General features: G+C 40.0%; 1 protein-coding gene and 1 non-coding gene across 5 annotated transcripts in view; both read right to left on the reverse strand.

The window, feature by feature from the left end:
• Window positions 1-14320, reverse strand: part of LOC150099946 (ATP-binding cassette sub-family C member 1-like) — a 684487-nt gene that overhangs the window by 323089 nt on the left and 347078 nt on the right. The gene's annotated exons all lie outside the window — the stretch shown is intronic.
• On the reverse strand, window positions 2921-2993 carry TRNAV-CAC (transfer RNA valine (anticodon CAC)). Its single transcript has one exon. It is a non-coding gene; the product is annotated as a tRNA-Val (tRNA).

A 14320-nucleotide genomic window follows, 5' to 3' on the forward strand; every position in this document is an offset into this window, starting at 1 on the left:
ACTAGTCACTCTTATGGCCTGTGTCTTATATTCTTCACGCATACTCTCTTCACCTGTCTCTTATATCTCTTCCATAGCCTCTTTTTCACATGCAATTCCTGTTTAATATTGTTTGTCATCCACTTTACTCCAAATTGTGTCCTCTTCTTCACTCGTGGTATACAACTTACCATTGCTGCTAACAAATATTCTTTCACAATTTCCCACGCACTAACGATATCCTGGCCTTCCAATTCCTCTCTCCATGAAACTTCCCGAAGTTGACGTCTAAGACTATTATAATCACCTGCATTATAATTCCACATAAGTTCTCATCTCTTTGATACTCCTGCAAGTCTATTCATTTTCGAAGTCAAAACCATATGGTCACTCTCTCCAACTGGTGGGAGAGATGTCATCTCAGTTATTATCAACTCTTCTGATGATATAACCAAATCCAAAACTCTCGAACCTCTTGTTCCCTCTAAGACATTTGCCCCTCAAGAATTCTAGAAATTCCATTCCACTATTGCTACATGCATCTTCTTCTCTCCAATTTATACTACTGTAGTTAAAATCTCCCATAACAATTATTCTTCTTGCACTTGCCAAACATAGCTGTCTAAACATCTCCTGGTCCCCATCCTCCGTGCTTCTGGGTCTGTAGCAACACCCCACTCAATATCCTGTCTTGCCTACCTCTACCTCACACCATATGCTCTCAAAATCATTTGCCTCACTTCCTTCCAAAGCCTCCACTCTTAGAGGACATAGGTCATCACTTATCATAAGCAGTACCCCACCAACATGCTTTCCCCTCCTATCCTGACGAAAAATGCTATACCCAGCGACTTCTATTCCTGTTATTATATCCCCTTCTGTCAACCACGTCTCAGTGATCCCAATAATTTTTGGCCAGGCTGATGCTATCTGCGCCACCAATTCCTCTCGCTTATTCCGGATACTCCTGGCATTAGTATAAAGCATATAAATGCCATTGTTTCTATACCCAGCATTATCCCTTCTAGACTCCACTGGGCTCAGTGTTACCTGACATCGTCTCCCTTCTACCAAGTATCCATTCCCACAAGAGGCCATCCCTGCTATCATCCTCCCTGGGACACACCGACTCGTTCAGAACAGCAATCTCTCCAGATGCCTACGTCCTTCCTCATTCAAATGTAATCAGTCTCTCACATACAATTCCTCTCTTTCCTCAAACGCACTCCAAGCATCCACATATACCAGTCCTCTCTTGTCACACATTCTTGCTATTATGCCATTCAATATCACCGCTCTTCTGATCAGCTCATCATTATCGTACCTAGGCAACACACACTCTATTTTTCCTCTCTCTGTCTTCTTCCATACAGTCTCAAGCAAAAACCTCATATCTCTCGCTGCCCGACTTACATTACCACTCAAGTCATTCGTTCCTACCATCACAATCATCTCATCCACCCTTTCACCTCTCTTAATTGCCATAGCCACCCTTTCTATTGTTCCTCCTGGCAAACACTCCTCACGCATTCTATCTTGAACACCACAGATCATTGAGTCGCCATACATTATACCTCTTACCATTCCCTCTCTCCTATTGTTTCCATTCTCTCCTCTTCTTTTATTCCCATAGGTCTCTCTCATTCCCTCTCCTCTACTGCTATTCTCTCTTCTAGCATTCCCATACCTCTCTCTCCTACTGTTTCCATTCTCTCCTCTTCTAGCACTCCCATACATCTCTCTCATTCCCTCTCTCCTACTGTTTCCATTTTCTCCACTTCTAGCACTTCCATATCCCTCTCTCATTCCATCTCTCCTACCGTTTCCATTCTCTCCTTTTCTAGCACTTCCATATCTTTCTCTCATTCCGTCTCTCCTACTGTTTTCATCCTCTCCTCTGCTAGCATTCCCATACCTCTCATTCCATCTCTTCTACTGTTTCCATTCTCTCCTCTTCTAGCACCCCCATACCTCTTACTCATACTCCCTAAATTCTCTCTCTCTCCTACTCTGATTCGCCTTGCATTTATCTCTTCCATTCTCCTAATCTTATCTTTCATACTTCTGCTCTCATTCACAAGACATTCCACCTCCTCTTTCAACTCATCTATCTCCCTCTGCAGGTCAGTCACTCTCAATCTAAATTCACTCTCCCAAACAAAACCATCTCCTAAACTTTCACAGTCACTCACACCTTCCACACTATCAACTATTATTTTCTCATTCATATATATCTTTTTTTCATTCTCTCCTATCACACTACTTGTCTTCCTACATTCATTCCCTATTCCTGGAGCAACAAAGTCGGATATCGATATTTCTGATGCACTTATTTCCTCCAACTGCCTGCATTTTGTGAATATACGCTCTCCACTCTCTTTCACAAGCCACATATCCAATTCCCTAGACGCATACATGCCGCAAGTACTGCATGCCACAAAGTCTCTTATGATATTGCTAATAATTGAGTTCTTAAATGGCGGAGGACTTGGCGATACGCCACTTGCGACTGCTGCTGAATCCGTCATCATTCCTTACTGCCGAGTAGCGTAATCGTTAATTATTCAATTAATAAATTTCGTTAAATAAATAGAAAAAAAAGTACAAGCAATTACAAGCAAAACAAAACATTTAAGTACACTAAATAAAATGAAATATAACTAAATACAGTAATGAAAACTTAGCTTCGTTTTGTCTTCCACCGTTATGCATTCGATTCCGAAGGTAACCAAAATATATTATATCGCGATAGCAACTAACTTCCAAAAAACAACCACTGAAGTACACTCGTATTCAGAGAAACAATTTAGCACTCAAAAACGTAGAAAAACGGGAAAAAAACAGACTATTCACCAATTAAAAATCACTTTCTTCTGCACAGCTCAAATTCACTGCCACATGCTACGGCGACACTAGCGCCACCTATTCAATAAGCAACACATGTTCTCGCACGGGATCAAACCGAGGACCTTGTGCATGTGAGGCGCACGTGATAACCACTACACTACGAGAACACTAAAAATGTTACTTCCCCAGGTGAGGCTTGAACTCACAACCTCGGCATTACTCAAAGTACTGTCTTATAAGTACCGTGCGCTAAGCAGTTGCACCACTGGGGAACCTGTGATATAAAGAAAAGTTAAAATAAAGAAAAATTAACTAAATAAAATCAAAACTAATTTAAAAAAATAATAATAATAGTCCTGCACTGGTGATAATGTACTATAAGCAGACAACCTTTCATGAGTAGGAGCAGAAAAATAAATAAATAAATAAATATACTCAGTACAATGCCCAGACCTGAAGTTACTTCAGGCACAAACTTTGTTTGCTTACACTTGGATAAAGTATTAAAACCAAGAATATAATTCCTTGGCATCTTTAATTTACAAAGAACAGACAACAAGAGTGATTCGATTGGTGAGGGTAGCAAAGGTTCAGTATGTGATCCGGTAAGTTCATTCATTAACTAAATGAAGCCAAAAAAAAAAAAAAAAAAAATCCTAGGTAGAAAGGCACTGATTGTAGAAAATAGTATAAGTTGAGATATTTAATGGGCAAATAATAAAGGTCTTTCATCCTTGTGAATGTGATATCATTATTATTATTACTATTATTATTATTATTATGACTCAGGCCTGCGTGGAGTCAAAAGACTCATGATGGGAGGTCTTGCATGGAAAACACAAAGCCATTCCTTGAACTCATGGACCGTTTGTGCACTCACCACTCTATCAGGCAAAACATTCCATGGTTCAACCACCCTCCATGCAAAGAAACCACACCTCACTCCATTCAGCTTCCTTTCGTAACTTCCAGGGATGGCCCCTTGCCCTTGCTTCTTCCCCTTGTTCCACCAAGCGAAAGAACTCCATCAGTGTCAACCCAGTAACTACCTTTCAACAGGTTAAAAGTCTCAATCATATCACTTCTCCTTCTATCCCAAACTCTGCAGTCCTCATTTCCTCAGCCAATCCTCATAGCTAACATTGTACACTCCTGAAACTGCTATCTGCCTCTGTACCCTTTCCACAGTTAATTTATCTGCTTCAAATCATGGGGACCCAATTTGAGAACAACAGTCCAAGTGTGGTCTGATAAGGGTTATGGAATGACAACTTTTTTATTGCTGCAGGTTAGCATCCTTCTCAGTACTGCAGCAATCCTCTGGGTTACCTTCAAAAATTTTGCAACATGCGCACTGAATTCATCATCATCACCAACCCCAGATCTCTTGTCTTCCCTACATCCTCCAGTACAATTCTTCCAATAGAGTATACAGTCTCCCATCGATGTATCCCATACTTCAAGACTACCTCCCAGATGAGTCTTTGACTCCATGAGGTCTTGGGTAATAATAATAATAACAATAATACATTTTGCTGAATTAAACTGAATCCCCATTCATTCAACCATCTGTCCAGTATATTCAAATCCTCTTCCAGGGCTGCCACATCTGTACTATTACTAATAGCCCTTCCTCATTTCACATCAGCTGCAAACAACTGAATATTCCCCTACAATCCATTGAGAAGGTTGTTGATATAAAGGTTAAACAATACAAGTCCAAGTACTATCAGATTGGCTATCTGATAGGTATCAGAGAGTTATGTATGGTGGGGCAGTATCAAGCCTGAATCCACTTGACTAATCTGACATCTAAACCCATGTGCTGCAACTTAAATATCAGCTTATCATGTGGCACCCTGTCAAGTGCCTTTGTAAAATTCAAAAAATGGCAGAATATGCCTTTCCTTCATCAACCACTCATCACATTATTATATAAGGCAATCATATCGTTAAATTTGTAATCCTTGTAAACTTCATAAGAGAATTTACTTTATCACAATTTAACAAGTAGAAACCTTAATAAGAAAATCGTGCTTGCATCTAAGTATAAAATGAAATAAATATATTGAAAAGAATAATTGTTGACTCTCATATAACATATCTCATATAACATTAGAAAAATGAGATAATTAATTTACAGCATTTAGTTATAAGAATTTTGCATGTAAAAGGCTTGCTTGTTATACACTTGAAACAAGAGATTGTAAGTTATGCTAATTCTTGGAAAATTTGGGTGAGCTGATAGAGTTTGATAAAGCTGACTCATAGGATTAACTAGAACCAAAGTAAAGCCCAAAGTCACAGTCCCCGATTTAGACACTGCCGCGGGTCAGTCCCGTGCACACGGCCCACCAAAGGTAGAAGTTTCAGCAGGGAGACACCATCCTAACAGGTTACGAGAAACATGATGATATCGCAGGAGGAAGAAAATTAATTGCAGGCGGTGCCAGTAGGGTCATAATATAAAAGGGTTAGGGAACCCCCCCCCCACGTGGTTCTTTTTGTCTTTTGCCCAGTTTTTTTTTTTTTTGAGATTACCTTATGAGTTTCCTGAGTGACAGTCAGGAGCCCCCTTTCATCTGCCACGACATGGAATATTAGTAAGTGGGATTTTAGGTCCTGTTTTCCTACCATCGAGAGCAAAGGCCGCCACATAGTTGGGAAGAAAGATATTAACTGTATACTAAGCCAACCTTGGTCTAAAGGAAGGAGATCATCAGTAGAAATTGTGGATATCCTCATGGCGAATCTGATGACTGCAGAACAGCAGATAGATCGTGTTTCCTTAGAAGAAGCCTGAATTCATCCAGTCCTACAGCTTTATTGACATCCAGAGTACTCACTATTTGAAACACACTCTCCTCTTGCACCTATAAATCTCGAACCTGTTCTACAGGTTCGAGATTTATAGTACTAAAATTTATTTCTCCAGGATGAAATAGTCCAAGAAAGTGTTCAATGAACAACTCCACTACTCTGCATCAGTCACTCTTTTCCCACTTTTATTCAACAATGTCATTCATCCACAATCATTTATCCTTATACTGCCCACATAGCTAAAAATTTCCCTAGGAATTTTATTTGGATCTTTGTGCCAATTTCTTTTCATATTCCAACTTTGACTCTGTTATCATACTAGCCATTCTCCTGGCATGAGTCTTATATTCTTCATGCAACAGCTCTCCATCCCTCTCCTTATATCTCTTCCATAATGTCTTTTTCACCTGCATTTCCTGTTTGATATTGTTTGTCATCCACTTTACACCAAATTGTGTCCTCTTCGTCACTCGTGGAATAAGCTTACTAATGCTGCTTACAAATATTTCTTCACGTTTACCAAAGCACTAATGACTAAAATATCTAAAACTATTATAATCACCCAAGTTATAAATCAACACATATATTCCTTCTCTTTGATACTCTTGCATGTCTATTCATCTTCCAAGTCAAAACCACATGGTCACTCTCTCTCACCAACTGGGGGAAGTGATGCTATCCAAGTTATAATCAGCTCCTCTGATGCTATGATCAAATCCAAAACTCTTGAACCTCATCTTCCTTCTATGACATGTTGCCTAAGACATTTGTCCCTCAAGAATTCTAGAAATTCCATTCCCTTATTGTTACATGCATTTTCAGTTAACCAATTTATTCTGCCATACTTGAAATCTCCTATAACAATCATTCTTCTTGCACTTGCCAAGCTCAACAGCCTAAAAATCTCCCAATAATCACCCTCTGTACTCCTTGACTTGAAGCACCACCCCACTGTCTTGCCAATATCCAATAGCCCAATATCCTGTCTTGCCGACCTCTAACTCACACCATATGCTTTCAAAACCATTAGTGTCACTGTCCTCTAAAACCTCCACTCCAAGAGGACATAACTCATCACTTAACGTAAATGGTATTCCACAACAGCATTTTCCCTTCCTATCCTTTCGAAAAATGTTGTATCCTGCTACTTCCCCTCCTGTTATTATTATTATTACGGGCAACTCCAAGGAGTCCTTAGACTCATCGAGGGAGGCCCTAACATCATGTCAAGAACAACTATTCAACATTCTCACGGTATCTATCATACTTCGCCTTGAACTCATTCACAGTCTTGGCAGCCACAACAGACTCTGGCAGATTATTCCTCTCATTCACCACTCTCCAAGTAAAAAACCTAGCTCTAACACCCTTGCTAACCACACTCTTGCCCAGCTTCCATGCATGGCCCCTAGTCCTCCCACCACCAGTCCTATTCTCAAAAATATTTTCTGAATTAATCTTATAGCAACCCTTCAGTAATGTGAATGTCTCAAACATATCACCCCTTTTCCGCCTATCAACCTATTTCTGCAACCCACAAATCTTCAACCTCTCATAAGGTTCATTCCATAGACCTAGACCTGTTATCATCTTCGTCACTCGTCTCTGGATCCTCTCCACTTCCTCCCCATCAAGAAGAAATGCTGGCACCCAAATCTGGGAACAGTAGTCTAGATGGAGTCTTATCAAGCCTTGATACAGAGGAACAATAACCTGTTTGTCTCTGCTTGTTAAAGTATTTTTCAGCAACCAAGTGATTTGATGAGCTGATTTAGCCACTTTTGCGATGTGCCACCCTAAACTTCAACTTCCTATCCATCAACACTCCCAAATATTCTCCTGGAGTATGGTTCCACCAATGTAATATACTGCTGCTAATTTTTTCACCCCAAAATGCATAATACACTTTGCCAAATTAAATTGACATCCATTCTCCTTAGCCCAGTCCTCCAAACTATCGAAATCATCCTGCAAAATTTTGACATCCTGTGCACTCACTACTGCTCTACCCAACTTTGCATCATCAGCAAACAAATGAACACTTCATCTCAGATCCTTTCCTATATTGTTAATGAACAAATTGAAAAGTAGTGGTCCAAGAACAGAACCCTGTGGAACACCACTAGTCAGAGGCCATCTTTTGGACTCTACTCCTGAATAAACCACTCTCTGATATCTCTCCATCAACCACCCTCCTATCCATATCACCAACCTTATTATCCATTCCCTTATGCTGCAGTTTACTGATTAGAATTCCATGTATCCTGTCAAAGACCTTAGCAAGGTCCTGTAGAATCACTGTAAACCCATTACCCTTATCGAGTTCAGCCGTCACTGTGTTATAAAACATGAGCAAGTTAGCGAAGCATGATCTACCCTTCACAAAACTATGCTGTTCCCTATACAGTATCCCATTTTCATCTATCCAATCCTGTATTTTTCTCTTGACTATTTTATTCAAGACCATGACAACGATTCCTGATATGCTGATAAGTCGGTAATTTACAACAGCAGTCTTGAAACCTCCTTTATGCAGTGGAACTATTTTCCCCTCTTTCCATCCCCCTCGGGACTAACCGAGACACGAGACTCAAATTAAACAAAATGGTCAAGGGCACTGACAATTCTTTAGCCATTTCAAGTACGCCACGAGCTAGTATACCATCCAATCCCACAGATCTATTGACATTGAGGTTTTGTAATAGACTATTCACCTCCACTTCATTCACCACAATTTCTGTATAAGCTATTGGTTCATTCATTCCTGCAATGTCACCACCTGGAAGATATACTCTTGCAAAGTGCTCGCTCAGTAATTCATCTATATTAACTGATTCAGTTACCTCCCTACCATCGGAATTCTTTAAAATCATCCTGCCATATACATTTTTTCTTTTACTTGGAACATATCGAAAAAACTGGGATTCTCTTTAGCCTACATGGCTAATGTTCTTTCATAATCCGTTTTTGCTTTTCTTACCACACTTGTTACTGTTCTGGCCTGTGCTTTATACTGTTCACGCTTCCTGTCGGTCACCTTTCTCCTTAAATTCCATCCATAGTTGTTTCTTTTATTTTGCAGCTCAAGCTTAATGGGGTTATTCATCCATTTAACCCCTACTTGATTTATTATTCGGACTCTAGGTATACAGTCAGCCATTGCCTTATGCAAACACTTCTTAACCGCCTCCCATGCACTATTAACATCCAGCCCTTGCAGTTTTACATGCCATGGCACTGAACCAACGAAACTCCTAAGCTTGTCATACTTACCAGCCTGATAATTCCACATGTACTCTGTCTTAATTGTAAATTCCACACCTTTAGCCACCTCCCAAGTCAAGACCCTATGATCACTTTCACCAACTGGTGGCAACATGGTCATATTCGTTACATCCAAATTCTCAGATGCAATTACTAGGTCAAGCACTCTGACCCCTAGTATTTTCCATTGCATGCTGTCTCAGATAGTTGTTCCTTAATAACCACATAAAATCCAATTCCTTCCTCCCATGTGTCCTCTCCTCCTTCCAATCAGTGTTACCATAGTTGAAATCTCCTATAATTACCCTCCTTCCACTCATTTCTTCTATTTGCTTATGCATACTATCTCCACCATCTATTCCATCACCTGGTCTAATCTATAGCAGCACCCAACTGTATATTTTGTTCTGCTAGCCTCAATCTCTCACCAAATAGCCTCAAATGTGCGCTTTTCTTTATCTTGCAGTTCCACTTCTATTCTCCTTGGCTGTAGCTCATCAGCTGTCATCAATAACACACCTCCCCCGATTTTATTCTGCCTGTCACTCCTGAACACACCATCCTCTCACATTCAATCGCACTAGCTATATCATCTTCTGTTAGCCATGTTTCACCAATGCCAATAACCTGTGGCCTGGAAGTGCCAACCAAGGCCAAAAATTTTTCCTTCTTGTTCCTAATACTTCTGGCATCAGTATACATGAATTGCAGAAGCCCATTTGTCCCATCCCTATTTTGATGCCTTATACTAACTTTCCCATTCTGATTTGTTGTCCTTCATACACACTAGGGTATATTACACACATTCATACATTCAACTGTCTCCCTAAAGTCTGCATATCTACTCCCCCCCCCCCCTTAATAACTCTAGTTTCCCTGATTTTGCACATCCACTTCATTCAACAACACCTTTACAAATCTCCGTACACCAAATCCATTCAAATGTAAACCATCCATCTTATATAAATCCTTTCGCCCAGCAAACTCACTCCACACATCCATAAATTCCACACCACTCCTCCTGCATAATCCGTGCATAAAGTCATTAGCAATTTTGGCACTCCTTCTATACTCTTCACTGTCATACCGTGGCAACAGACTCACCATCCTAATTCTCTCACTCTTCTCTTTTGCTACCTCAAGTAATTCCTTCAAATCCTCTCTCACATCCATTCTGCTTCTGTTCAAATCATTTGTTCCTGCCTACTATCAATTCTTTCACCCTCTGTTTTTGCATTCTAATTGACTCGTTTACATCCTTAACGTTCGCACCAGTTGGTACGATTTTGTAAAACTCTCATCTATCACACCTCTTACTAAAGAATCTCCTTACAACACTTGCTCTTTCATTTTGTTTACACTCACTATCATACTCTTATTTTTCTTATCATACTTTTGCCGTTTATTAGTTGGTACACTCAGTAAACATTTTTGCCAATGCGCCCTGTGTATCGCTCCGTGTAACCGTGTGATTTCACTCATTGCATCTGTCTCATCATTTTTATTATCCATTAATTCATTTATTTTCTGTATGTTTACCTTCATTCTCACTTTCAATGCCACTCGCAGATCTATCTGGTACTACCTCGCAAATATCACTATTCATACTCATCGGAGGATGTAATTATCAATGAGGTATCAAATCATCCACCAATTGGTGAAAGTGACCATGAGGTGATTACTTGGGTGGTTGCCAGCAGTGCAAGGACCCCTGTGAAAAAAGGGTATATGTGGAACTACAAGGGGGGTGATTATGAAGAGTTCAGGAGACAGCTTGCAGGTGTAGCATGGAATGAGGAGTTAGCTGGAAAAGAGATCAATGCAGCTTGGGGGATTTTCAAAAAATATTTAGTGGATGCAATGTCTAAATGTATGCCACGGGTGAGAAGGTTAAATAAGGTAGGTGTGAGATGGATGAATAAAGAGATTAAGCATGCAATACACAGAAAAAGGGCATTGTGGAGGCAGCATAAGAGAAGTGGAAGTAACCAATTTCATGAGTTCTACAAAGACCAGGCAAGTAGAGTGACTTGGTTGGTGAGAGTAGCTAAAGAGAGGTATGAACAGCAGTTAGCTAATGAAGCTAAAAAGAATCCTAGGGAGTTCTTTCGATATGTAGCCAGCAAAAGAAAGAATGATTATGGAAGGATGACATTGATTGGAGGAAATGGTATAAAGACAGCTGTTGCAGAATGTGTGGTGGAGTTACTTAATGAGCAGTTCATAAAGATCTTTCAATCTTGTGAATGTGACTTCATGGAGAGATTAAGAGGTTGATGATAGGGAGTAGAGATTGACTGTAAGTGAGCAAGAGGTGTTTGGGGAGTTGAGTAAACTAGATGTAAATAAGGCTGTGGGACTTGATAATATATCACCGCGTATTCTGAAGGAATGTGGCAGAGAGTTGACACCTGCCTTGACATATTTTTTTAATACGAGTCTTGCACTTGGTCAAGTCCCTAAAGAGTGGAAGGAGGGCAAGATTGTGCCACTTCATAAAGGAGGTGATCGAACTCAAGCATCAAACTATAGGCCTATCTGTGTGTCAGGTGTTGTGGTTAAGTTGTTGGAGAAGCTTGTGAGAACTAGGATCCAGAGTTGGGTTGACAACAATCGTATAATCTTTGATGGACAGCATGGATTTGCTAAAGGGAGGTCGTGTTTTAGTAATCTACTTACTTATTACAATAAAGTGACTGCTTCCTTGGACAGAGGAGAAGGATACACAGTAATATACTTGGATTTTGCAAAAGCTTTTGATAGAGTACCTCATGATAAGTTGACAGTCAAACTAGAGCAGATGGGGTTGGATATTAGATTAGTGCATTGGATTGGAGACTGGCTATCTGATAGGTATCAACAAGTTGTGTATGGGGGTGCAATATCCAGGAAAAGGAAAGTCACTAGTGGAGTGCCTCAGGGATCTGTTTTAGGGCCATTACTATTTAACTTGTATATTAATGATATTGGCGAAGATTTGGATGGAGATATTCAGTTGTTTGCAGATGATGCAAAGTTGGGACGAACCATAAAGAGTAGTGAAGATATTGTGGCCTTGCAAGAAGACTTGAATAAATTGAGTGATTGGGCAAGCAAATGGGGATGCGAGTTCAATGTTGCAAAATGTAAGGTTTTAAAATTTGGAAAACAAAGATGGGATGCAGAATTTATGCTTGGTGAGAATATATTGTTGGAAGTAGAGGAAATAAGAGATCTGGGAGTGATAGTGGATAAGGATCTAAAATTTAAGGGACACATCGCCAAAATTGTGAAGACAACACAAAGACTTCTGGGAATGATGAGGAAGACACTGACGTGTAGAAGTAGGGAGATTCTTGTTCCATTGTATAAGGCTTTGATTAGGCCACCAATGGACTATTGTGCCCAGATTTGGTCACCTGGTTTTCAGAAGGACGAAGAGATGTTGGAAAGGGTGCAAAGGCGACTGACTAAGGTAGTTTCTGACCTATGGAATGTCGAGTATGAGGAAAGATTGAAAAGATGTAATTTGCAGAGTCTAGTGGAGAGAAGGAAGAGGGGAGATATGATAGAGACCTACAAGTTGGTAAGGGGTTGTTATAGGATCAATGGTGGAGAAGTTCTATAGAGAATAGTGGGAGATCAGGGGAGAACCAGAGGTCATACCTGGAAACTGTATAAAGAGGGTGTGAGTAGGGGAGTGAGAGGCAGGTTTTTTTCGTGCAGAGTTGTGAATGATTGGACTGCCTTACCTGAGAGTGTGGTGTCTGCAAGGAGTTTGAATGTGTTTAAGACCCGGTATGATGAGATGTGTGTAAGATAAAAGGACCTCCTAGATGAGTCTTTTACTCCATGAGGTCTTGTTTTAATAATAATAATAATACCTCGCATATCACTATTTTCTACATTCTCACTTTCAACAACGATATCACTCTCATGACCTGAAACACTCTTTAAATCCTCACATTCCTTACACTTTCTGCACACATTCACTCCACTATCATTGTCTAATCAGACTCCAACCGGTCTCCTGAAAGCATACATTTCACAAACAGTACACTGAATAAAATCCTTTAAATTAACAGTTTTAGACAAAGATGGCAATCTGGATGCCATTGTATTCATATTCCTCCTTATTGGCTACACACCATGTAGCCCTCTAGTGGCCTGAATCATATCATCTTCCATCAATGATGTCTCAGGAGATCCCAATAATTTTTGTATAAGCTTATGCTCTTAGCACCACCAATTCATCTCCTTTATTCCAGATACTCCTGGCAATAGTATAAAGCATAAAAATGTCACTGTTTCTATACCTATCATTATCCCCTCCTGATTCCACTGGACTCACCTGATGTATTCCTCCTTCTTCCAGGCACTTATTCCCACAAAAAGCCACCCCTGCTACCATCCACACTGGTAATTCTAGCTTCCCTGCATTGACACACCTACTCGTTCAGAGAACAGCAATCTCTCCAGATGCCTACATCCTTCCTGATTCAGATGCAAGTAGTCTCTCACATACAGTTCTTTTCTTCTCAAATGCCCTCAAAGCATCCACATATTGCAAGTTCCCTCTTCTGACACATTCTGGCTATCATGCTATTCATTATAATACTCTTCTACTCAACTCATCATTATCATACCTGGGCAGCACACACAATATCTTCTCTCTGAGTTTTCTTCTGTACAACCTGAAGGATGAATCTCAGATCGCTCTTCATCTGACTTACACTGCCTCTCAAGTAATTCATGCCCACAATCTCAATCATCTCATCCACGCTTTCATTCCACTTAATTGCAATAACCACATTTTCTATCATTCCTCCAGGCAAACACTCCTCAGGCATTCTATCTTGCATACCATGTATCATCAAGTCTCCATACATCACACCCCTCACCAATCTGTTTCTTTCTTGTTCACTTGCATCCCTCACTCTCTCTGCTCTAAAACTTTCTTTCTTTCTTTCTTCCCCTACTTACCTGCTGTCCTGGTATCTCTCCATCCCTGGTTCTAGCACTCTAATTTTTTTAATTCCCTCTCTTCTACTCTTTCTATTCTCTCCTCTTTAATCATTCCCATAACTCTCTCATTTCCTCTCTTACTGTATTTATTCTCTTTTCTTCTATCATTCACATAACTCACTCTCTCATCCCTCCTCTGTTTGCCTTGCATTCATCTTTTCTATTCGCTTGATCTCATCTTACACACTTTTAACTCATTTCCAAGACATTCCACCTTCTTTTTCAGTTCATCTATTTCTCACTGCAAGCTAATCACTCTTGCTTGCCATTCATCTTCCCAATTAAGACCACTTCCAAAAATTTCACAATTATTCAAACTTTCCACACTCCCCACTTTTATTTTTCATTTATATTTCGCTCATTATTCTCACACTCTATCACACTACTCGTCTCTGTAGGTCGAAAG

This window comes from Typopeltis vanoorti, chromosome 13 (assembly GCF_054136105.1).
Source record: "Typopeltis vanoorti isolate ZY-2024b chromosome 13, IOZ_Tvanoo_1.0, whole genome shotgun sequence".
Lineage (NCBI taxonomy): Eukaryota > Metazoa > Arthropoda > Arachnida > Uropygi > Thelyphonidae > Typopeltis > Typopeltis vanoorti.